Source organism: Cyprinus carpio, chromosome B11 (genome assembly GCF_018340385.1).
Source record: "Cyprinus carpio isolate SPL01 chromosome B11, ASM1834038v1, whole genome shotgun sequence".
Lineage (NCBI taxonomy): Eukaryota > Metazoa > Chordata > Actinopteri > Cypriniformes > Cyprinidae > Cyprinus > Cyprinus carpio.
In genome coordinates, this window is record NC_056607.1 from 8,957,082 (window position 1) to 8,983,644 (window position 26,563).

Consider the following 26,563-nt stretch of genomic DNA (forward strand, 5'->3'; position numbering starts at 1 on the left):
ATTTAAGTCCTATTAAAATATAAGTACTTATTCTAAATATAGATTCTGTAAATGTAGACATTTTTCATAGCGTGACTTATTTGCAATGTATCATTTACAGTAGAAATTATTTTTACTACATTTCAAGTGCATATGTGCTATATAATAAATAAAATACTATAAATATAAGTTCAAAAATTTTATATATTACATTATATTATATTATATTCATAACATGACTGATTTGCAACACTAATTTCAAGTAGGATTTATTTTTTTTTACCATTTCAAATGCCTTTTTGCTTTATATTATAATTAATTTAAAATATATATATAATTTATAAATAATGAATTATATTATTATACTTATTTAATTTTTAATTATCATTTATGTTATGATTTAAACAAAGAGTGAAATTATGTGACAAATATTTACATTTTCTAAAATTATGACATTCTTACAGTCAATGTTTCCTTTAAGCTGCATATGCGCAGAAGAAATTATATGCCACGCACAGGACAGACAGACACAAATATGAGTTGAGAAAGCCATTTGATTGAATTCCAATGATATTCGTAATGCTCGGGCAAACCGCTATTGAGTCAGTGTCGCTGTAGAGATAGAACCAATATTTTCATTTTGGGGTGCAGTATCCCTTTAAAGGGGTGGTTCACCACTTTTTTTTTTCTTGGCTTGATTGTGTTTATGGGGTGCAATCTAACATGTTAATGCTTAGTTTAAAAAAAAAAAAAATTAGCTGAGAATTATTTTTATGTTTTTTATTCACCGCTCTGTCCCTGCTCCTATTAACACACTGATCATTTCTTGCTTTTATGAAGCCCCTACCTCAGAAATTGGCGATAGGCTCTGATTGGTTAGCTAGCCCAGTGTGTTTTGATTGTTGTGTGTTGTGCTAAACCACCTCTAGAGCGCATCTAAACTTCCCACCCCTCACCTCGGTGATATGTGCTCCGGTTGTATTGTAGACAACGGCATCGTTAATATCGCTTATCAGTTTGAGCCTGATTGAGAAGCTGAGAATATTATTGAAGAGGATCGTGCAGAACCTAATGGTAGGCCTATGTTTTTTGTTTGTTGTTGTCCAATCAGAACTCTGTACTGTAACAAGCTGTGCACAAGCTGAAGAAAGTGTCCATCATTTTTCGTGCAAAATGGTTCAAGCGCAACTTTAGAAGTTCTTTAAAAAGAAGACAACAGAAGGTATGATTTTTTGTTGATTAGAATTTAAAGACATTCCCCTGACATAATGTCATTACGCTGTATGTGTGACTGTGAGGGACTGAGAGATGATAGGAGAGCTCACGAGTATGTCACCGACTTTGCAAAACACATCTTGAGAGTCCAGAAGCATTCACTGCGCAATAATGTCTTTCGAGTGCAGTAATGTGGAGACAGATTAATCTCAAATATAATTCACGCAAAAAACACGATTCACACATGCGTAAACAATTTTCTCATGCATGAAACCTAATCCACGTACACACAAAAAAAATTCACGTGCGTGAAAAAAATAATATATATTCACAAAAAAGCAATTCACATGCGCAAAATAAAATTATATATTCATAAAATACATTTCACAAATGAAAAACACAATTCGTAGATATACAACTGTGCACAAAAACCTTTGAATGTTTAAAATGTACGAGTGTCTGAATGTACAAATCGTCATTTACTACGAATCCACTCGGATTTGTGTGTGTGTGTGTTTTTGAGACTTTCCTGGCAGAGCTCTCTTCCTACGTGGGTCTGTCGTACTCTTTAGCCGATCAGATGCGAGCTTACCATTCAACCAATCATATCATAAGCCACTGAGAGTGCATCAGAAGCTCGCAGGCAATCGGGGAGACGTCAAGAGAGAAGCCCATAGAAGCCCTGGCGTTACATTTTAAAATACTATACAAAATAATTAATCAGAAAACTTACTCCTGCTCACTCACGCCAAAGAACTCCCCGCTCAAGCTTGCAGTCTCTGCAAGATTAACGATGGCAGTTTGCACGCACAGCTACTAGAAGATTTACATCTGTCAGACAGGTTGCTGACGTCATCAAGCTTAGTTTGAGTCTGCGCGTCAGAAACGGAAGTTCTAAAAATTGCTAAAAAATGGGCTTCACTTGTCTCAATTGAGTTCCATTTGGGGTCGCTGTGTCCATTTCTTTTACTGTCTATGGGATTACTGATGTAAAGGCTTAATTTCCGTTCTAATTGATCCATATTGCGCAAAAGGTGCGCAGAATTGTGCTCCTTGAATGCACTCTCGGTGGCTTATGATATGATTGGTTGAATGGTTAAGCTCGCATCTGATTGGCTAAAGAGTACGACAGACCCACGTGGGAAGAGAGCTCTGCCAGGAAAGTCTCAAAAACACACACACACACAAATCCGAGTGGATTCTTAGTAAATTACGATTTGTACATTCAGACACTCTTACATTTTAAACATTCAAAGGTTTTTGTGCACAGTTGTATATCTACGAATTGTGTTTTGCATTTGTGAAATGTATTTTATGAATATATAATTTTTATTTTGCGAATGTGAATTGCTTTTTTGTGAATATATTTTTTTTTTCACGCACGTGAATTTTTTTTGTGTGTACGTGAATTAGGTTTCATGCATGTGAAATTGTCTACGCATGTGTGAATCGTGTTTTTTGCGTGAATTATATTTGAGACTAATCTGTCTCCATAGTTGGGCGGATCAGAATGCATAACCCAGTGAGCTGTTCTTGTATCACTGTCGGGATGATCAGGCAAGTCTGAGGTTGAATCAACTGAATGAGACTGAGGTGGTAAAGCGGTTCCATCATCTTTGTACAGGAAGTTAATAGGGAGCAAAAGATTCCTGTGCACATTCTTTTCTCTGCCCGTTTCTGTGTCTCTTATCCGATAGACATTAATTGGTGACCTTACAGACATCACTTCATAGAGATTGGACTCCCACTTATCTGCAATTTTCTGTTTGCCATGCAAACCTCAATTCGCCAGAAGGACTCTGTCACCAACAGTCAAAGGGGATCCCTTCACTTTCTGATTTTAGATCTTTGCATGCCGAGCTTGCTTAGTAGAACTGTGCTTCTGTGCAAACTTTGCAGCATGCCAAAGTCACTTTTAAGCCTGGATAGGAAATCTGAATACTTCATAACAGTCTCATCCCTGAGAACATGTTAGAACATCACATCGATAGGAAAGGCTGTGGTCTCATGAACAGTGCAATTATAACAGAATGTCAGCATCTGCAAAGACTGTGGCCACTTGGCTTTGGACTGGAGAGGTAAGGATCTTATCATGTTCCCTAAGGTTCTGTTAAAGCATTTGGTGATTCTGTTTCCCATAGGGTGGTAAGGAGTGGTATGTGATTTCTTAATACCTGCCAAATGTAGCAACTCCATCAATTTGCTCTCAAAACTCGAATGCACACGCATTGATGCACATACTTGATCCAAAATGCACACACCTAGGGAATCTGTAAACACAGAAGAGACCATTCCATAAATGATGAACAACCTGCTTCTCAGACTGGTTCTTACAGGGAAAAGCATAGGCTAATTGGGTAAAATGGTCTGTTGCTACCAGAACCTCCACACTCCTGTTATCACCCTGCTTTGCTATCCAGAAATCGATGCAGATGAGTTACATCAGCTCGGAGGTGTGCACGTTCTCACACAGTCTTTTGGTTCAGGGTTCTTGCCTACAATACACCGCATGTAATTCCTCACATAGTTAGCTATGTCCCGTATCATGCCTGTCCAAAAGAACCGTTGTCTGGCCAGCGAAAGTGTCCTGGAGTGGCCTTGATGACCAGCAGTGTCTTGCAGACCATGAAGCACTTCAGAGCATCTGGGACGATGAATTGATGCAACTTTTTATTCATGTGATTATCTCTCTTGACTCTGAAAAGCATACCATCTCGGATGGTAAGTTTATTCCAATACTTAAGAAGCCTTAGGACAGTACGAGGCTAACTAGCACATTCATGTTTCTCAGGACGTCGGTGTCTTTGAACATAAAAGAGTGCTCTACTCACAGTGTTATCCTGTTCTTGTGCAGCTGACAGAGTGCTCACGTTGAGTGCAGTAGTCTGGTCCACATTGATGAAATGCGGAATGCTTTCCATGCCCATCATCTGTCCTACACCTCCAGAACAATGCGCATCCAATACTGCAGCTACATTCTGTGAACTCAAAGCACCTGCCATCATCTGACCTTGGCCCCTAACTCTAGTCTCAACAGAAGGATCATCAACAGGACTTAGTACTTGACAGTTAGTGGTAATCTTGAATGACTTTAGACTTGTGCCGGTATTCGGTAATGCGATATATCGCGGTAATGAATATGCATGGTATTGTTATCATGGGCACTTCTAAATACCGTGAATAATTATATATTACTAATTATTCAGAATTTGGAATGCATTTTAAGAATATTTTTCCCATCAACTGCTCAAAATGTACAACACCGCTGTATGCTGCTTGAAAGAAGCATGCGCTCTGATGTAAACAAGCACGCATGAGAAGCACATGGGGGAACATGTGAGAGACACGCTGAATGAAAGCACATTCACTCTCTGACAGCAGATGGCGCTAAACTGCAGCCCTTACCCTGTAAACCCCATTAATAAAGCAGCTGCTACTTTCTAAACCAATGCAATCTTAGCATTTCTTCTTAATGTAAACGCACTGTTTGTGTGGTTTATAACTTTCACAGATATCCAGCCATCGCCCCATAAAGATGTGATGACTCGACTAACCATGATCTGCTTAGGGCTACATTTGGATTGGGTAGGTTCCACAAGCACTGTGCTTCCCACAGATGTCGCAGTGCCTACAGGAAGCTTGCCCCACACAAGATGTTCACTCTGGGGTTGAAGTGTCACACTGTGCTTGAGCTTAACGGTACCTACTTTGTCAGGTACATGATTGCCTCTCCATCGCTGTGTGTTGGACAGCAAAGAAATGAACTCTAGACTCTCATTCTCTCCATTACCGCTCGGTAGTGAGAGAAATTTCCAGTAGTCATTTGAATTCTTCAGGATTGTGAGCAGGCTTTTGATGGCATTACTGTCCAAGATCATCTCATCTGTTTGGCCTGGAATGATCAGCACAGGTATTATCATTTTACATCCGTAAACACAGATGGACAAATCATACATCGCCGTTGGTGTGACTCAATGACCACCACATCCAATAATCACAACATCATCAGCAGAATACTTTGACAATGTAGAAGCATTTGCCAACAGCTTGGCTTCAGCTGCCTCACTGATAGTGCAGGCCACTGAACCACTGTCGAGTAATAAGGTAATAAGTAATAAGACTGGCCATTTTCCACAGATATAGTAGTGTAAAATAATGAATCCGCTCTGGGGACTCTTTGTATTCCTTGAAAGACAGCGGTTTTATCAGGCGAGACACTTGGTTTATACTGTTTATATATATACTCATAATCTTGTGTGTCGAAGATGGAGGATTATCAATATGGTGTGTACTAACCTCTCTTGCGCACAGACCTTTCAGTTTTCCTGATTGTCTGAGGCGATTGTCTCCACCTAGGGCAGAATCGTCTGGAGTGACCTGGAGACTGACACTGAAAACATATTCAATGCTCATGACAATGTGTTAAGGCGGAGTGGGCAGCATTGTTACAGATAGCACATGGCAAAGCATCAAAACCTTCAATCCTAGGAAGTCTGCTGTAAGGCTGCTGTTTAGGATGGAACTGAGTTCTGTAAGTATTAGTCAGCAGGACTTTTTCAAGCATGTCGACGACTTTCTCTAGAGCAGAGAAATCTGTGCTTTTTGGCGATGCACTATACTGGTGGCTTTGAATGATAAGTTAGTTTGATAGTCATTAAGCACAGCCTGTACTTCATGGGCTGAGCAAGGTTAAGGTTATGGCTAAGTCTTTACTCGGGCAGTGTCTGATAAAAATGTGGACTATTTCAACACTGGGCTTGTCAAGTGTTTTACCTACAATTCAATTCAAGTTTATTTGTATAGCGCTTTTTACGATACAAATCATTGCAAAGCAACTTTACAGAAAATTAAGTTTCTACAATATTTAGTAGTAGCTTATCAGTGGTGACTGTCAGTTCATGTGCATATGGCAGAAATTTTCAGAAAAATCAATAAAAGACATAAACAAACAGACGATTAACACTTTTAACAGCAATTACGCAATCAAACTTATAGCAAAATGTGGTAGTTCTGTATGTTGTCTCTGGGTTAGCATCATCTGAGGTCCTCTGAGGGGTTGGCATCATCTCTTCTCAGGTGTTCTGGATCCAGACTGGAGCTTGTGTAAATCCTAGTTACCACGGGATATAAAAATCCCGTGGCAAAGCAGAGAAACAAATAGAAACATAATTAGCATAGCTGCTGTTCCAGCCAAGTAAAATTAATTAGTTTAACCCAAGCTAAAGAATAATAATGCACATTTGATCAGATATAACTGCAGTCCAAAATTATGAGATGCATTATTTGAATGCTTGGCCAAAGAGGTGTGTTTTTTAATCTAGATTTAAACAGAGGAAGTGTGTCTGAACCCCGAACATTATCAGGAAAGCTATTCCAGAGTTTGGGAGCCAAATGCGAAAAAGCTCTACCTACCTTTAGTGGACTTTGCTGTCCTAGGTACTATCAAAAGTCCAGCGTTTTGTGACCTTAGGGAGCGTGATGGGTTGTAGCGTGGTAGAAGACTAGTTAGGTACGCAGGAGCTAAGCCATTAAGGGCCTTATAAGTAAGTAATAATATTTTGTAACTGATACAGAACTTAATAGGTAGCCAGTGCAGAGACTGTAGTATGGGGGTAATATGATCATATTTTCTTGACCTGGTAAGGACTCTAGCCGCTGCATTTTGGACTACCTGTAGCTTGTTTATTGAGGATGCAGGACAACCACCTAGCAGTGCATTACAATAATCCATTCTAGAGGTCATGAATGCATGAACTAGCTTTTCTGCATCAGGAACAGGTAACATGTTTCGTAGCTTGGCAATGTTTCTAAGATGGAAGAATGCTGTTTTTGTAACATGGGAAATATGATTTTCAAAAGACAAGTTACTGTCTAATATAACACCCAGATTTTTGACAGTAGAGGAAGTAACAGTACATCCATCTAGTTGCAAATTGTAATCTACGAGATTCTGTGTAATGTTTTCTGGTCCAATAAGTAATATCTCTGTCTTATCTGAATTTAATAGGAGAAAATTATTGGTCATCGCAATCTTTTACTTTTTTAACACAATCTGTTAGCTTAGATAATTTTGAAGTTTCACCTGGTCTTGTTGAGATATATAGTTGAGGATCATCAGCATAACAGTGGAAACTAATCCCGTATTTTCTAATGATATTACCAAGGGGCAACATGTATATTGAAAATAGCAGAGGACCTAGGACAGATCCTTGTGGCACTCCATATTTTACTGGTGATAAATGAGATGACTTCCCATTTAGATAAACAAAGTGGTAGCGATCGGACAGGTAGGACCTAAACCATCTTAAAACCTGCCCTTGGATACCTGTATAGTTTTGTTATCTATCTATGAGTATGTCGTGATCTATGGTGTCGAACGCAGCACTAAGATCAAGTAAAACTAGCAATGAGATGCAGCCTTGATTTGAAGCAAGAAGCAAGTCATTTGTAATTTTAACAAGTGCAGTTTCTGTGCTATGATGGGGCCTGAAACCCGAATGAAATTCTTCATGGAGTTCATTTTTTTTGCAGGAAGGAGCACAATTGGGCAGACACAACTTTTTCTAGAAATTTTAGACATAAATGGAAGATTTGAAATGGGTCTGTAATTTGCCAGTTCACTAGGATCTAGTTGTGGTTTCTTAATAAGAGGCTTAATAACCGCCAGCTTGAATGGTTTTGGGACGTGACCTAAAGATAACGACGAGTTAATAATATTGAGAAGCGTTTTAGCGACTGCTACAGGTAACAACTCTTTCAGTAATTTAGTGGGTACAGGATCTAATAAACATGTTGTTGGTTTAGATGCAGTGATAAGTTTATTTAGCTCTTCCTGTCCTATAGTTGTAAAGCACTGCAGTTTATCTTTGGGTGCGATGGATAAAACTAAAGTATTAGACGCTGTAGAATCTACATTTGTTATTGTATTTCTGATGTTATCTATTTTATCAGTGAAGAAATTCATAAAGTCATTACTATTTAACTGTGAGGGAATATTTAGATCAGGTGGCGTCTGGTTGTTTGTTAATCTAGCCACTGTGCTAAATAAAAACCTTGGGTTGTTTTGGTTGTTTTCTATGAGTTTGTGGATATGCTCGGCCCTGGCAGTTTTTAGAGCCTGTCTATAGCTGGACATACTGTTTTTCCACGCAATTCTAAAACTTCCAAGTTAGTTTTTCTCCATTTGCGCTCAAGACTACGAGTTTCTTTCTTGAGAGCGTGGGTATTACTGTTGTACCATGGCAAAGTACGTTTTTCTCTAACCTTTTTCAATTTGATGGGGGCAACAGCTTCTAATGTATTAGAGAAAATAGTGCCCATGTTGCCAGTCATTTTGTCTAGTTCATGTGTATTTTATGGGTACACAGAGCAGTTGAGATAAATAAGGCAGGTTATTTGCCAATCTGTCTTTGGTGGCTGGAACAATAGTTCTGCCCAGATGATAACTTGTGGGTATATAGTTATTATCATCAATACGCAAAATGCACGATACAAGGGAATGGTCAGTAACATCATCACTTTGAGGTACGATATCTATGTCAGTAAGATCGATTCCATGCGATATAATTAAGTCTAGCGTATGATTAAAATGATGAGTGGGCCCGGTGACATTTTGCTTTACTCCAAAACAGTTTAATAAGTTAGTAAACGCAAGTCCTAATGCATCATTTGTATTATCAATATGAATGTTAAAATCTCCGAAAATTAGCGCTTTATCAGCGGTAACCAACAGGTCTGAGAGGAAATCTCCAAATTCTTTTAGGAATTCTGTATACGGCCCTGGTGGTCTATACACAGTAGCCAGAGAAAGAGATACAATAGATTTCTTTTGCATATCTGACAGTGTAACATTAAGCATATGTATTTCAAATGATTTAAACCTGTATGCTGTTTTCTGGGTAACACTGAGAATATCACTATATATTGTTGCAACACCTCCCCCACGACCAGTCTGACGGGGCTCATGTTTATAACAGTAGTTTGATGGAGTAGACTCATTTAGACCAATATAATCATTTGTTTTAGCCAGGTTTCATTCAAGCAGAGTACATCAAAACTATTATCTGTGATCATTTCTTTTACAATAACTGCTTTGGGTGTGAGTGATCTAATGTTTATGAGCCCAAACTTTAAAAATTGTTTTTGTTGATTTATTTTACGTTTTTCTGGTTTAATCATGATAAGATTTTTTCTAGATCCTACATTAAATTTATATTTTGACCTCACTATTCGGGGAACAGACACAGTCTTAATAGATTGGACAGTGCAAGTACTTCTAACATTTAAGCGGGTAGAACAAAAGCCATCATAGCAGTTATTTGAGAATTGGCTTACTAGTCATATGGAGTGAAGAGTCCTGGAGATGTTGTCCGACAGGAGTTCCGCTCCGACTCTGCTTGGGTGCAGGCCATCAGCGCGAAAAAGCCTAGGACGCTCTTGCAAGTATTCAGAAGCGACATCTGCTGCTTTGTGGAGTCTCAGCCAGTGCAAGGATTTTCTTCCTCCTCGGGTACGGTAGTATAAAAATCAGCAAGAGGAACAATAATCACAATACTTGACCTAAAAAAAATAAATTGTGTTGTTTCTTAATTCTTATTTGCCATATTATGATGAGATAAGTTTGCAAACAGCCTGCTTAGCTACAGCAGAGATCGCTGAATGCCGTTATACATGCCTATGTCCATATTAGGGTTTTCCTGGCATGTCACGTTACTTCTATGAGTCCATTTTGTACTTTCTGCACGAGAGAGCACCCTCCGGCTTAAAGTATGAATGAAACACCCCCGTGTATTCTACACTCATGCAGCTGAACAACTCTGCTAGTGCTAACGTTAATTCACCTATTTCTCCATCAACAGCAGCACTCCATTCTCCAGGGTCAACCTCCCCTACACAACAGTGTACAGGTACATCAATCTACGTTTTCCTACTATGTAGTTGCCTAGTCACTGTTGTTTATTTCGTTTATGTGGCCGATGAGCCAGACTATGACCAAGCATAGTTATATACTGTCCACTACTGTACTACTAGCTACTGTCCTGCTGATTTGATGCTGTCTATCTGTCAGATGTACGCACGCATGTGTGGTGTGGCCGCCATGCTAATGCTGTTTTTATCGTCATGTTCTTAACACTGCTTATAATGACATACAGGCTTATGCTCTGATTAAATGGTGATGTAAATTCAAGCAGGTGTAACTGTTAGTTGTGTTGGCCTATTTTGATAACAGATGCATTTTAGGCTAGGCCCACCCAGATTGTAATTCCTGGCTACACTAGTGGTATTATGGGCATAGAACGGTAACAAAACTCTGAGACATTTACATTCACAAACAGGTCAAGTAGTGTGCAAACTCTACTACATGGGGAACTGTGAAAGAATTCACATTTACATTTATATACTGTGTATATATATATATATATATATATATATATATATATATATATATATATATATATATATATATATATATATATATATATATATTATAAGCCAAATAAATAAACTGACCTCAAAAAGAGAATTCATGAGCAATAACTGCTTTATTTTTATCATGTCATATATCATATATCATATCATATCATATCATATCATATATTATATTATATTATATTATATTATATTATTATAAAGAATTGAACTGTTCTGAATCAGAATCAGAAAGAGCTTTATTGCCAAGTATGCTTACGCATACAAGGAATTTGTTTTAGTGACATGAGCTTCCAGTACACAGAGACAACAACACCACACAAAAAAAAACTAATTTCAAATAAATAAATTGTATGAACAGTTGTGCTATAGATGATAATGGAATAGAATATAGTAAGATGCAGAGATGTACTTGGATGGGGGGGTAACAAATAATATAGGAATATTGCACATTTTTTGCATAAGAGGGAAACATTTAACTGTTCATGAGGTAGATTGCCTGGGGGAAGAAACTGTTCTTGTGCCTGACTGTCCTGGTATTTGCGGCGCTGAAGCGCCGGCCAGATGGCAAAAGTTCAAAAAGGGGGTAACTTGGATGAGAGGGATCCAGAGTGATTTTCTGAGCCCTTTTCCTCACTCTGGATGTATACAGAGTCCAGATTTTTAAACAGATTGAGATTTTTAAATAATTTTTAATAGAATTTCTTGGGAAGTCTAGGCTTACACAGCACTGTAAAAAAAAAAAAAATCTCAGGTAATCTAAAATGTGCATCATTTAGTTGCATAAAGGATCAACTCAAACATAAATAGCACATTAAAATTAAAAGTTACACACTTTTTTGTGTGTGTACTGTACTGGTCTGATGTAAAGTTTTTTTTTGATTACAATTTTTTGTAGAATACAATATTGTTTTTGGTTTTGTTGATGAAGTGTATAAAAATTAGAGGGAACATTTCTTACAATTCATCACAGTTCTAATGGAATTATTTCCACCCTGAAGAACTGCGGTACTTGTTTCTCAAGGAGACAACAGTGTCAGTGAAGAGACATGACATAAAAAAATCAAAAAAACCTCAAACAAAATACTTTTGTGTCATTGTTAACCAAGCTGTAATTATCATACTGCAAATATATATATATAAAATAAACACCAGATCTTTGCCAGATCTCCCCCTAATGTCGCCTCTGATTCTACCTTACACAGTACCTTAAAAATGATTATAATTATTATTTTGAATGGATAATATTGATATTAGAAACTAGGATTGTTTACACAACAGGTTTCATAAATGTGATGGTTTATCAGCTTTGATGATAATAATAGCGTGAAGTAGGGTGTTAGTGAACCGTTATGTTTCGTGGCTCTGTTGAAGCTGTCAAACGCCTCTGTGCTGTCAGGACTGACAGAATGATAGGATCACATGCACCTCTGTGATGGAAACTACTGGAACACATCAAACAACATGATCAAAGCCTGTGTTTGCCTCAGAACCTTGTTGTTCGGTGAGCGGTACAAATAAGTTTTATATGCTGAAGTTCAGTGTCACTTTCCTTCTTAATTTCAAATGGAAAGACTTTGTTTGTGGAAATAAAAGCAGCAGTGAGGATCTGATGGTGAGCTCTTTCTCTAAAAGACTGCAAACATTAAAACCAGCCAGTGACCCTTAATCGTTTCAGGCGCTTGTAATGGTGTGAAATACCAACACACTTTTATTTTATAGCATGATGACGATACACTTTGAGGGCCACCGACGGTAGGAAAAGAAGAAACAGTAACTGCATTATACAAACCCGATTCAAAAAAAAGTTGGGACACTGTACAAATTGTGAGTAAAAAAGGAATGGAATAATTTACAAATCTCATAAACTTATATTTTATTCACAATAGAAAATAGATAACATATCAAATGTTGAAAGTGAGACATTTTGAAATGTCATGCCAAATATTGGCTCATTTTGGATTTCATGAGAGCTACACATTCCAGAAAAGTTGGGACAGGTATCAATAAGAGGCCGGAAAAGTTAAATGTACATATAAGGAACAGCTGGAGGACCAATTTGCAACTTATTAGGTCAATTGGCAACATGATTAGGTATAAAAAGAGCCTCTCAGAGTGGCAGTGTCTCTCAGAAGTCAATTCCCCCAATGCTGCGGCGAAAAATAGTGGAACAATATCAGAAAGGAGTTTCTCAGAGAAAAATTGCAAAGAGTTTGAAGTTATCATCATCTACAGTGCATAATATCATTCAAAGATTCAGAGAATCTGGAACAATCTCTGTGCGTAAGGGTCAAGGCCGGAAAACCATACTGGATGTCCGTGATCTTCGGGCCCTAAGACGGCACTGCATCACATACAGGAATGCTACTGTAATGGAAATCACAACATGGGCTAAGAAATACTTCCAGAAAACATTGTCGGTGAACACAATCCACCGTGCCATTAGCCGTTGCGGGCTAAACTCTATAGGTCAAAAAATAAGCCATATATAAACATGATCCAGAAGCGCAGGCGTTTTCTCTGGGCCAAGGCTCATTTAAAATGGACTGTGGCAAAGTGGAAAACTGTTCTGTGGTCAGAGGAATCAAAATTTGAAGTTCTTTTTGGAAAACTTGGATGCCATGTCATCCGGACTAAAGAGGACAGGGGCAACCCAAGTTGTTATCAGCGCTCAGTTCAGAAGCCTGCATCTCTGATGGTATGGGGTTGCATGAGTGCATGTGGCATGGGCAGCTTACACATCTGGAAAGGCACCATCAATGCTAAGAGGTATATCCAAGTTCTAGAACAACATATGATCCCATCCAGACGTCGTCTCTTTCAGAAAAGACCATGCATTTTCCAACATGACAATGCCAGACCACATACTGCATCAATTACAACATCATGGCTGCGTAGAAGGAGGATCCGGGTACTGAAATGGCCAGCCTGCAGTCCAGATCTTTCACTCATAGAAAACATTTGCCGCATCATAAAGAGGAAGATGCGACAAAGAAGACCGAAGACAGTTGAGCAACTAGAAGCCTGTATTAGACAAGAATGGGACAACATTCCTATTCCTAAACTTGAGCAACTTGTCTCCTCAGTCCCAGACGTTTGCAGACTGTTATAAGAAGAAGAGGGGATGCCACACAGTGGTAAACATGGCCTTGTCCCAACTCTTTTGAGATGTTGATACCATGAAATTTAAAATCAACTTATTTTTCCCTTAAAATGATACATTTTCTCAGTTTAAACATTTGATGTGTCATCTATGTTGTATTCTGAATAAAATATTGAAATTTGAAACTTCCACATCATTGCATTTTGTTTTTTTTTATTATTTGTTTGTTGTTTGTACTTCGGGTTTGTATCTTTTGAATCTGTTAAATTTATTGAAAGTTTTGATGAAAGTACAGAATACGTGAATACATTTCCTTTTTGTTCTATATGATCTTTGAAAGGTCTTGATGATAGTGGAGTGCTGTTAGACTAAATGCAGTATGTATACTATGCATATTAAATGTAATTTTTAATGTTTAATCACATTATGTGGTTGTAATAATTTTTTATTAATATTTGAGGAGCAAAATATCCAGCTTCTCATTACAGTGACATATTTTAACACCTTTTGAATAATTTGACAACATCACAGCTTGATTGCAAATGATGCAGCTGTTCACAACAATTAATTGCCTTGACTTTCCTTAGTTTTCTTCATATATTATGTCTCATATTTCATCTCGGACTCTTCAGAGACATTGTTGTCTCCTTGGTAACCAAGATGGAAATCAACATGGGAAAAAATGAAACTTTTTTTTTTTTTAATTATTGAAATTTAGAGTTTTGCATTTTTACCGCTCATTTAAAGTTTAATAATTCATTCACTGACTGTTTTTTTTACACAGACCCCACTGGTCAAAAGTTTAGAATAATTACATAAAAAAAAAATAAAAAATGTTTTTACTGGATCAAAAATGCAGTAAAAAATTATATTGTAAAAAGTTATTACAATCTCAATTTACTGTATTTAATATATTTTTCGATACATACATACATAGACACACACACACAAACATTGTCATTTAGCAGACACTTTTATCCAAAGCGACTTACAAATGAGGACAATGGAAGCAATCAAAATCAACAAAAGAGCAATGTCACATTTTATTTTATGTTTGAATAAATCCATCAGGCTTTTAAGACAGCCACCATAAAACCAAAAAAAAAAAAAAAAAAAAAAAAAAAACGAAGTAGAAATATATTTAATTGTAACTTTATTATTTTAAAAACTTCATTGTGTAATTTTAGCAGTTGTACTACAAATCAGTCACTTTTAACCTTCAATATTAAAGTAGTACCAACTGACTCTTAATATATATTTTACAGCATTAGATGGTTCTTATTATCAATTTTAAAAACATTTTTTGCTGCTTAATAATGATACTCTTTTTTTTTGAGCCATTCTTTGACTACAAAGAACAGCATTTATTTCAAATAGAAATCCTCTATCGTTTGTGCTATAAATGTTTTACTGTCACTTTTGATCAATATAATTCCTCTTATAATGAATAAATATTTGAATGGTAGTGTATCAGGGTTTGGATAAAAAAAATGTTTCTTGAACATCAAATAATCATATTAGAATGATTTCTGAAGGATCATGTGACACTGAAGACTGGTGTTATGATGCTGAAAATTCAGCTTTGCATCACAGAAATAAATTACATTCTTAAACATATTCAAAAAGAAAACAGCTATTTTAAATCGTAATAATATTTTACAATATTGCTGTTTTTATTGTACTTTTTATCAAATGCTGATTTTTTTTTGTCAAATGCTGACTAAGCACAAAATGTACCATAGGCGGAATGTTGGATTGCTAACTGGTTAACTTAACTGAACATAAAAGACTTCTTTCAAAAACATTAAAAAAAAAAGAATTATTCCAAACTTTGGCTTGTGCTTATAAAAAAAATTGACAAATAAAAGTCACATTTTTTTGATGTCACTTGATGTCAAACATGAAATTAGCTGAATTTCTAGATTTCTGCTTTGCATGCTGGAAAATGCTGATACTGTATATAGTTGTACTTGGCAGCACTAGACTGACAATAATCAACATATGAATTTAAATCTGACAGAACAGAGTATTTTTAAGTGAGCTGTGTTAATAACATCAAGCCTTTTCTCCTGAGTCACTCAGTCGACCAACCTGGAAAACTCTGCTGACAAAGAGACCGAAACAGCCGAGTGACCTTGTCGGGAACGAGAAAGAAAGAGATTGAGCAGCAGAGGGACAGGGTTCTCTCCCGCAGGCAACACGCTGAGATCTGATTAGATCAGTGATGCCCTTCACAGTGAACTCGGATACGAGCGGGGACAAACGAACGCTCCAGAAAATGAAAATCTATTTCAGGGGGAGCGGGCACCAAACGGCCGGGGTTAATATTTAATGAACAAACAGGAGTGTGATGTGGTGGCAAGCTGTAGGACCCGCCGTGTTTGCACAAAAACAATCTGCAGCTTTTTTAAAGAGCAGCTTTGATTTATGCGGTGAGAGGAGACACCCTGGGAGAGAGGACATGTCTGATGGAGTCTGTGTGGGGAAAGCATGGAGTCAGCACTTTGACTGGATAACAAGACTCTTCATCAAGGTTTCCCCTGTGAGAGAACTCGTTTCAGTGGCTCTCGATCGATTTAGCTGTATCCTCTTCTCATTTGGGAGTGTGGTTCCTTTGTGACGGTGTGTAGAAGTGCCTGATGGGAAGTCTGCTGCTGCTCTTCAGAACTTTGGAGCTTCTGTTGAGATCTTTGCTTTTTTAACCCTTTAAAGCCTAGATACACACTTTTCTAATGCCTCTAAATGCGTGATCAACAGTTTTCTGAAAAACCTGTTGTACACAATCTACATGCCTTCTGTCATCTGATTAATTAATTAATTATTATTATTATTATTATTTTACATTTTTTTCCTGAGAAATATTTACTGATTCTTCTTCTTCTTGATATCAAACAATTCCTTCTCTTCTTTGTTATTGTTGTTGTTGTTCTTCTTCTATCATAAAAATTCTTCATCATCAATGTATTCTTTCTCTTGTTATCTTAAAAGTTCTTTTTTTGGTTCTTCTATCATGTAATTTCTTCCATCATTAAAAAAATCTTCATCTTTATATGATATCATGCAATTTCTTTTTTTCTTCTATCATACAAATTCATCTTTTTCTGATATCATGCAACTTCTTTTTCTTTCTCTCTTTCTTTCTATTATTCAATTTCTTCATCTTTTTCTGATATAATGTATTTCTTCTTCTTTACTTTTTCTTCATCATTATCATTATCATCATAAAAATTTACCATATTTTACTGTCTTAAAACGTTGCCGTGAACAAATCCAGTTCACTCCATTCCAAAGAAAAACTTTTCTTTCATCAAAATGTAATAACTTTCTCAGCCCAAAAGCCATTTAGACGTTCACTCAGAAATATGTCACAGTACAGAACTAAAATGTGCCATGAATGTCTTATGTTGACCAAGTTTAAAATCTGTTTAATTAACTTTAATAATACTCTAATAATCCTAAGACTTATAATAATCATTTATCAGAGAAGTGCTGTAAACAATCACTAAATACAATAAGCTTGTTTATTTACTTGTTGATTAAAAGGAATGGGTGAATTGTCTGCACTCTGTGGTACAAGAAATATAATCACTCCGCAAGGTCAGAAAATAAGAGTGATTAAACTCCTGGTGGAAATTCCATCTGAACCCAACCGTGAGGTGAGCAGAAGACAAAGGAACAAACTGTGTTCTTGAGATTCCTCTCAGTTAATCTCATTCAGATCTCGGTGAGGCTTAATTCTGATTAGTGACGCTCTTTGTCAGTAGGCCGCATGCACACTGCGTTCAGTCAGGGCCAATTGCTAGTTTTCTGATGACCTTAGTGGCAATAAAAGCTCCATTATCAGACCGTGATGCCATCATTCCATTACACTGCGTGAAGATGATATATTGTCGCAGGCCGGAACAAAAGATACTTCACAATAGGTGTGACTGGTGGCCTCAACATTCTGGGAATACTTTCAAGTTTTTCTTTTTTTTTTGGAGAGAAAAACGATTCTTAGTCCAATAGAAATATATATTTTTATTTAATAAAAAAGATGAGTTTGTCCATGTCCCTGTCATATTGGGGAATCCGCACCTTTAAAAAAAGTCCATCCTCTTTCGTGACAACAGATTTGTTTTGTCTCTTCAGTGGTGTTCTGCATTATATGTCACCCCGTCATGTGCTGGTCCACCCTGTCATCTTGATATTTTACAATAATATTTTAAGTAATAATTCAGTCATATCTATATAATTCAGTGTGTTCAATAGCTAGGTGTGGGATAAATAACATGCAAACAAAAAAACTGCATCCAAATATCACAGTTTTCTCCAAATAAGAAAAAATACATGTGTGAATTGTATGAGTTTTGTTCAATAGCTAGGTTTTGGGTGAATTATTTTTTTTATTTTTATTTTGAATGCTTGCAAATAACCCTGTTTAGGAAAGAGTCATCATACCTTTCAGAAAATATAATTTGCATCTTAATTTTGCAATGAAAACGTATAACAATAAAACACAGTGTATGCCCATGACAGGGTGGACATATCTTATGGTTTATGCTTCAAACAATGGGTTATAATTATCTAAAAGAAAATGTGTGGGAGCTCAGCTAATATGTTTCTATAATACTTGAGTGTCTACTATTTATGATATCACAAGCGAATGGGAAATTAAAACCAAAATTTAGTGTGAGGTATTGTGAGGTTTGAAAGGCACTTTACGGTGATATTGATCCCGTTTCTAATTTATTTCAGCATAATTTAAAAGGCAGTTTTACTTGAAGGCTCAACACTTGCTAACTCCACTCAAATGCAACACAACTATTGTTCTCGCTTTCACTTGCTTTCTCCTCTCAGAAGAGCCTCTCTCATCTCATGTGAAAGCGAGAGCAGAAGAGCAGAACTCCCTTCAGCTGTGCTGCTGCGGCTCAGCAGCGCCGGCTCCAGGTTTCACCACAGCAGCTCGGAGACGCTGAGGGATGAAAGGCACTAGCCTCTCTCAACAAAAGCATTAGTTGGCCTTTGAATTATGCAAGTTCCACACTTAAAGGAGCTTCGAACTGATATTTCTTAAGTCAAAGAACAAAAGAGATGAAAGGCAAATGCGTCCCTGTGAAGACAGACGGCCACTATTTCATTAAGACTGGATCTTCATTCAAAGAGGCTCATCTTGAGACAATAAAACCGGGCTTAATATTTTACAGTTCTCTGCCAAGGATTTCTTCCATCTTTTCTCATATGTTAAACATATGATGAGTAACAGCCGACAACATTAGCAGTCAACTAGCATTTCTAATAGCTCTGATTCATATGTCATAATGATTATACAACCTTATAAAGAAGGCTGAAGAAGACTAAAGACCTTAGTCAGAAGACACCGCGTTTAATTTTGGGAGAATGAAAGCAAGGTCATGAGACAAAATGATAAGTCTGAAAATCTGATCCATTTTGCAACTTCTTCTAGCCAAGAACCACCCACTTAAAAAGTAAAAAAAAATCTGATTGACATTTAAAGCAATCAAACAATGTTAGCTTAGTTGTTACATGTCATTTAGGAGCAAATAATGTGTAGTTGGTTGACTACTATGTAGAGTTTTTTTTTTTACAATCAATTATATTGAATTACCTGGATCTGAATGTACAGTATATCTATCTATCTATCTATCTATCTATCTATCTATCTATATATATATATATATATATATATATATATATATATATATATATATATATATATATATATATATATATATATATAGGTATATGTATATATATATATATATATGTATATATATATATATATATATATATATATACAAATATATGACTGCTAAAAGGCTGAACTGTACGTGGCTTATTAGAAACAGGTATTAAAGTGTATAATAATTGTAAAATTTGATGCTACTAACTTGAAAACCTTAGCCTAATCCAGTCTGTTCTCTTCATAATTGCTTATTGTTTGAAGCCTTTATCTAGTAAACCTGATTTTGTTTCTAGATGGACCATTGCATCCGACTCCCGGAAGATGTGTAATGCTTACCAATCCGATTGGAACTGCCAATTACCAGCTCTGACCTTCCTTTCAGTATACAGTATACCAGAATGTTCGGTGCGATGACGCTTTTGAATTGAAACAACAGATCCCTATGGGGCTATTCACACCAGGCGCGATCATTCGCAGTGCAAAAAAAAGAGAATTTATTTATTGTCACATTCTTAATATAATTTCAGTTAATTCTTCACTGGATTATGTGATCTGGAGTGTCCGTTTTCTTCCACGTGCACAAATGTTATGTGAGTCAGAGCGCGTTCACTCTCTAGATCTTCTGTATTAAAAAAAATCATGTGAAACATATTTCTACACATGAAGCAAATAGACATATGATTGACGATACATTTTCTGTATGTGTTTTGTAGGCAGCTCATGGTATTTTTTATAACGATAAAGGATGTTTATGACAATAAACACACAAAGAGTCCTTGTCTGCCTATTATTGAATCAAAATCCATTATAGATCACAATCGGAAGTTATTACAAGCACTCGATGATAGTTTAAAATGGGTTTTAAGCAACAACAATAATAATTGCATACATTTTCAAATGTGGCTTAATGCTAATTGAACTTCTGTTTGTATTTTAAGATTTTTGCTTGTAAGCATTATAAATAGTTTGTGTTTCTGGCATAGAACCAAATTTTATTTATCTTAATTTAATGCTGTACATTGAGCAGTGAACAATGTTAAGTCAAAGTCTCTTTAAGACAAGTCATTTCACTCAGCGGCCATCTTTGAAACACCTCTCAGGCATGCAAGTGAAGCTCCTATCTCTTTGAATGGAGAAATGTCAAATTCTCCAAAACAAAGCTTACAATTAAATTACATATTTAAAATCACCAATGAAATCTGACAACAACTGCCTTATAAATATTGTTTTTTATGCTCTAATAGCATTAAAAATAGCGTATTTTTCCGGCTAGATCAGCCAGTGTGCATGAGCAGTCTCAGAATGGTGACTGTTTCTATAGCAACCAGAATGTTTCTAACGGCAGTTGCAGTGATGCGCTTGCTTTAGAGATTAGCGATTGGTTCTTTTACTCAGAAGGCAGGGCTTCGTTCGATAGCATATTGAGCGTTGCATTTTTCCCCATTCAAAACTGTATGAGTGACACGTCTTGGGTATTCTTGGGTATATCTTGGGTATTTTATTCTTTGGTTAAGTTCATATATGGGATACATATCTGAGGAAAAAGGCATTGTTGGCTGGCGCCACCTAGCATGCAGGCGTGAATTAGCAGAAGGTGATCAATTGTTTCACGCTCTGTGTGAAACCACCGATCTTTGGTGATTCGGCTCGCTTTTTCACATCGCGCTCAGTGTGAAACTGCTTTAAGGCTATAGTTTACCTGACAACATCTGCTGTCTATTTATGATATGTTTTACATACATGTGATAAGAGTTACTGTACTTAAAATGACAGAAATCATCTTTGGCAAAAATTTTATTTGAAGCATAATTGATTTTTAAATTTGGCTCACGTCCCATTTGTTTACATGGAGATGGTGGGGTTTACTGCAGCCAGGCACCAGGGGGTGATGGAAATGTTTTGGCTTCACTTTTCAGGACGTGTTCAGTTTATACCAAAAATATGTTTGTATTAAAGATGCGTATATATATTTTGAAGAATGTTAGTAACCAAACAGTTGACGGTAGCCATTGATTCCATAGTACTATGGAAGGCTACAGTACCATCAAATGTTTGTTAACAAAGACTTAAATTTGTCAGTGAACTACCCCTTAAGTTCTCTTGTTTTAAAGGGAATTTTCACCCAAAAATTAGTATGGGAAAAAAGTCCCATCAAAGTCAATAGGGACCAACAACTGTTTGGTTACATACATGCTTCCAAATATCTTCTTTTGTGTTCAGCAGAAGATAGAAACTCATAAAGGTTTGGAACAACTTGAAAGTGACTAAATAATGGCAAAATTGTACATTCTTAGATACTCTGCCTGCAAAATAAGTCAAAAATACTTGTATTAAATAGTTGTTGTTGTTTTTTTTTTTTTTTTTTTTTTTTTTTTTTTTGCAGTGCACAGCCTGATTTTCATTTATGTCAATCTAAATAATGCTGTTTACTCCATTTAGAGTTTAAAAATGTCCATTTTGGGATGCTAGAAGTGAAACCAGTTGGTAAACTCTTAAATTTGGTGTCTCACCACTGATTTGTAGGGTGACATATTTCACATAAGTGGCAGAGGAACTACTGTACATAACCAGCATGCATATGTGGTAACCTGCAGAAGTGACACATTGGTTAAACTGCTGTTTTGCTATTTGTGCTCACCTGACACTTATTTTTAACTAGCATGTCCTTCCAGAGTTATCTTTAGGGTTTAAATGAAGTGTGTTTAGCATTAGTTTGTCTGCGTTGGCAGCAGTCCTCTCATTAAGCTGATAGAAGCTCAAAATAGTCTACGCAGACACCTCCCCAGCAGTGTGTGAATTGCCTTTACACCGAGATAATTATGGCTGTTTTCAGTGGAACGTTTGTTTGCATTTTTTTCCGCGCTTTTATCTGTGGGAAAATAAAGCAAGGCCTCAGGAGATGCCGAGACGTTTATTTCCCTCTGTCGAAAGTTTTTTTCCGACTTGTGTTCTGAATCTCATCACAGAACAGGACAGATGTGGAGCGGGGAGGGCCGGTGGTGCTCCGTTAACAACCCAAAATCGAATCTGTTGCATAAGCATGTGGGGTTACACTGAGTGAATGATGTACAGCGAACTAAAAACAATTCTGAGTAGATATTTCTCACTGGGAATAAACTGCATTACAGCTAGTTTGTCTTCATCCTCCCATTCCATCATTTCGGCTGTCATTTTGCACTTTCTTCTTGTTTCAAGTAACGTATTTACACCTTCGGTTGTAATACATGTGTTCTTTAATGCCTTGGAGCACTAAACGCACTTGTGCAATAAATTTGTGATGTTTTATGCATGCGTTTCTTTAAAGCTTCCAATCCGTGCAGTTCCTCAGCGAAGACATTTAATGTCCTAGATCACGTCTCGTTTCCTCAAGCCTTGTTTTCCATCGTTTTTTTTTCTGCAGGATGTTTTTCAGTCTTTTTTTGCATATTATAATTGTTTCCCCTAGCAATAAGATTAAATGGAGAGCAAATTGAGATGTTTATTCAGCTTTATCCATTTCATTATAGAATAGATCTCAGCAGTGCCTCAAACTGTGCTCAGATTTGCCAAGGTATCAAAGTTTCTCATCAGGTTTTCCAAAGAGCAAATGCTCTCAGCTGCCATGCAGCAGTTTTTCTGTCAAAATAAAAGATTGATGGTTTAATGTTTGAAAATTAAGAAATTAAGACAACCATAAATATTAGTATTGAAATATTTGCAATACTATATAAATTATTATTATTTTTTAATTGCTAGTTTTATAACACAGTAAAATTTACAATAGTAATATATTTTTTGTATTTTTTTTAGTATTATTTTTTATTCCTTTATAGTCACATTAATAAAATCACACGTTTTTATCAGAATTGTTTTTTTTTTCAACATATTGTGCAGCCACACTCTGTTTTTATTGTACGTTGACTATTGCATAATTTTCTCCAGAATTTTAGGAGAAACATACGAAGCAGACTTGACTTAAAGGATGAAGCGTGTCATTTCTGCACTGCTATTTTAACATCAAAACAAAAGCAGAAGCCTTCAGGTCTCCTGAGCGCTGAAAAAGCGAAGTCTGAGCAATAACATGTTTCTCGGGGAGTGTTGCTCTATTTCTCTTTATCTGTCCTCTAAATACATGTCTGCACCCCCTTCATGCATCGGCAGGCTTTGAGTTCTCCGGCTTTCTCTCTCTGTCTCATCTCTCTCCTGAACCCTCTCTCCTCCACATCTTAAACCCAATCAACAGCTCTCGCTTCCAGCCCGCTAGCAAGATGTCTGACCTCAGAGAGCGAAAGAGAGAGAGGATGAGAGGACAGATGAACAAATGATAGAAACGAGGCAGAGGTTGAGAGTGGTAGATTGATATCAGAATCAGAGAGAGAGAGAGAGAGAGAGAGAGTGATGGGGGGTTTAGGAAAATCAGAGGATGATATGAAGGAGAAACAGGTTTAAGAGAGTGACAGTGAAAAACAAGCTGTTAGACTGGAACCAACAAAAGACGACTTACAAAAGACCTTCAAAGTTTTCACAGATAGAGGACAGGTATAATGTCCTCTAGACGAACACGTCCTCTAGTGATTTAGATGATTCCTGTTTAATCATTAACATAATTCATTAAATATGATTTAATAAGAGGCCACAGAGATACAAGAGTTATCTTTTGTTAACTTACAGTGTAATAAATTAATAGATACTATAGATGGGTGGGTGGATGGATAGATAGATAGATAGTTGAGCAGATGGATAGATGAAGACATGTATAGTCGGATGCATGGATAGATAGTCAGATGAATAGATACATACTGTAGATGATAGATGGAAAAATGGATGCATATTCAGCTGGATGGATGATGGACAGATAGATAGTCAGGTGGATAGATAGATAGATAGATAGATAGATAGATAGATAGATAGATAGATAGATAGAAGGAAAGAAAATAGAAAGGAAAGAAGAAAGAGACGAAAGAAAGAAAGGGAAAGAAAGAAGAGGACAAGAAAGATAACTTGTTTATGATCAGAAATTAAGTTGTTTGTTTGAAGAAAGAAAAGAAGAAAGAAAGAAAGAAAGAAAGAAAGAAAGAAAGATAGATAGATAGAAAGTTGGACAGATTTTTTTCTGAGTGGCAATGTTATAGAAATTCTTTCTATTTTTCTTTCTTTCCAAAGCTACAGAAACCCTTCTACTTACGACCCTACCACGTGGCTACGCGCTTCCCCAGCAGCAAGAAAGGCCCCAGCGAAAGAATGGAAAAAGCACACAGACCGCAAAAGAACGACAGTTTTTACGGCCAGACCAGACCATTCTCGTTTCTTCGGCTCTTCAATGTTATAGAAATTCTTTCTATTTTTCTTTCTTTCCAAAGCTACAGAAACCCTAAATATAATATAGCAGCTGTAGAATCTGTGGCATCTGAAGTGCCAGAAATGCTGTTGCTCAGTGTGAGCTGATGTCACACTCCTCCACTAGATGGCAGACCAGTGTCACGAGCCTTTGCTTATGGAGCAATTCAAATATCATCTGCTGAAAAAGGCCATATACCATCACACTCCTATAAAAGCCAGTCATATTGTCTGTATTACAGTGTACAGAAATATTGGAATTTTTTTTTTAGTAAAAAGATGCTGTGGTGCCTTTCTGATGATACTGAATATAATAGACCATCTTTCTCAAGAAACCACGGTAAAGCAGAATGTGTTGCCCGCAGACATATCTTGAGTGTCAAGGTGATGTATAAAAGATTTGAAGAGCCTCTTTTATGTGTTCTGTGTGTCTAAAGCTAGAACAAGAACTGAAATAAGAGACAGTAGACATTGTAAATCAAAACTCAATGAAAATTGTCAACAAGTTTTTGATCATGCAGAGCGCCCTGCGCATTTTGAGGGCAGAGGCAGGAAATTGCGGTTTGAAATCAGACAAAAGTCCTTTGATTCCGGGAGACATAGAGGTCAGTGCATCGCAAACAATCCTCCGACAATAGTCTTTTAATGAAGAGTGTTTCCAGCTTTCCGCACAGTTGGTTATAAGATTGGATATCTAATAGTACCACCCCCACTTTTCCATACCCATAACAATTCTCAACTGCCTGTTTGAATAATTTCAGGGGTGTAGCGTCTCGCTAAAGGCTATTTAATTTCACAGCGTATTCTCTGTTCTGATCTGTGCATGGGAATACAAATGCAGGCTTCTGACTGTCATCAATAGAGTGCCCGACTAATTTGAGAAAAGCGGTTTCATTAAAACAAGTAATCTGAAAAAATCCCCACCACTTAATTCTTGGAATCTGCCAAGGATTATTAACTAACGTGTGAGAATTAAGAGCACCGGGATGCATTAATGGTGCAGTTTGTTGACATTATTTCCACAATATGAAGAATTTTCATTTTGGCCGGATTCAGTATGTGAAAAAGTGTCCAACCAGAGGACCATTTTATTGCCATTTTGTTGAGATTCAATGGTATTTTCAGATATATTTACTTATAATATCAACATTGTATCAGATGCTTTTTGTAAAATTCTTTTGGATGAATAAAAATAGAAACCATTTTAGATGTACAGAGCTATAAAATGAATGGATAGCTCAGAAAATGAGAAATGTTTTGAGTTTTCCCTCAATAAAATCCTAATTTGCTGCTTACTGATATTAAGGTAGTTGTTGTAGTAGTTATGTTGCTAACACTTTAGATGAGGGAACGCTCAATATTAACTAGCTGCTTATTAGCATGCATATTACTAGAATATTGTCTGTTTTAGTTCTTATTAAGCTCATATTAGTGCATGACCATATTCTTCATCCCTTAACCCTAAACATACAGTAACTAGTTACTATCAGTAAGCAGCAAATTGGGAGTTTATTGATTAAGACTTTATAAGATAACCCACTTTTGAGGAGTACTTGGGACATGGAGGCTGAAAGTCAAATTCACTTCTTGAGAGCAACATATCACAAAGGTAACACCTCTTTTCAAATTGTAATATCAGAACCTTTATTACTTTAGTGTTACACAGCAAGGCTGCTTTAACAGCACTTTTTGGAGAATAGTTTGGTAAACCTTGACCTACAGCTACAGCATGAAAGAATAAGTAAATAGCTGTTTGGTTACTGGTTAGCATTAACCAGTAGTACATACTCTTAAATCTAGGATTCCATGAAGAACCTTTAACTTTCATGGAATCT

The 26,563-nt window shown here is 36.6% G+C and overlaps 1 protein-coding gene and 1 long non-coding RNA gene across 2 annotated transcripts in view; one reads left to right on the top strand and one right to left on the bottom strand.

Annotated features, from left to right (window-relative positions):
- Positions 1–26,563, top strand: part of LOC122138881 — a 125,736-nt gene that overhangs the window by 69,650 nt on the left and 29,523 nt on the right. The gene's annotated exons all lie outside the window — the stretch shown is intronic.
- Positions 1–26,563, bottom strand: part of LOC109079852 (cyclin-dependent kinase 18-like) — a 96,912-nt gene that overhangs the window by 69,416 nt on the left and 933 nt on the right. The gene's annotated exons all lie outside the window — the stretch shown is intronic.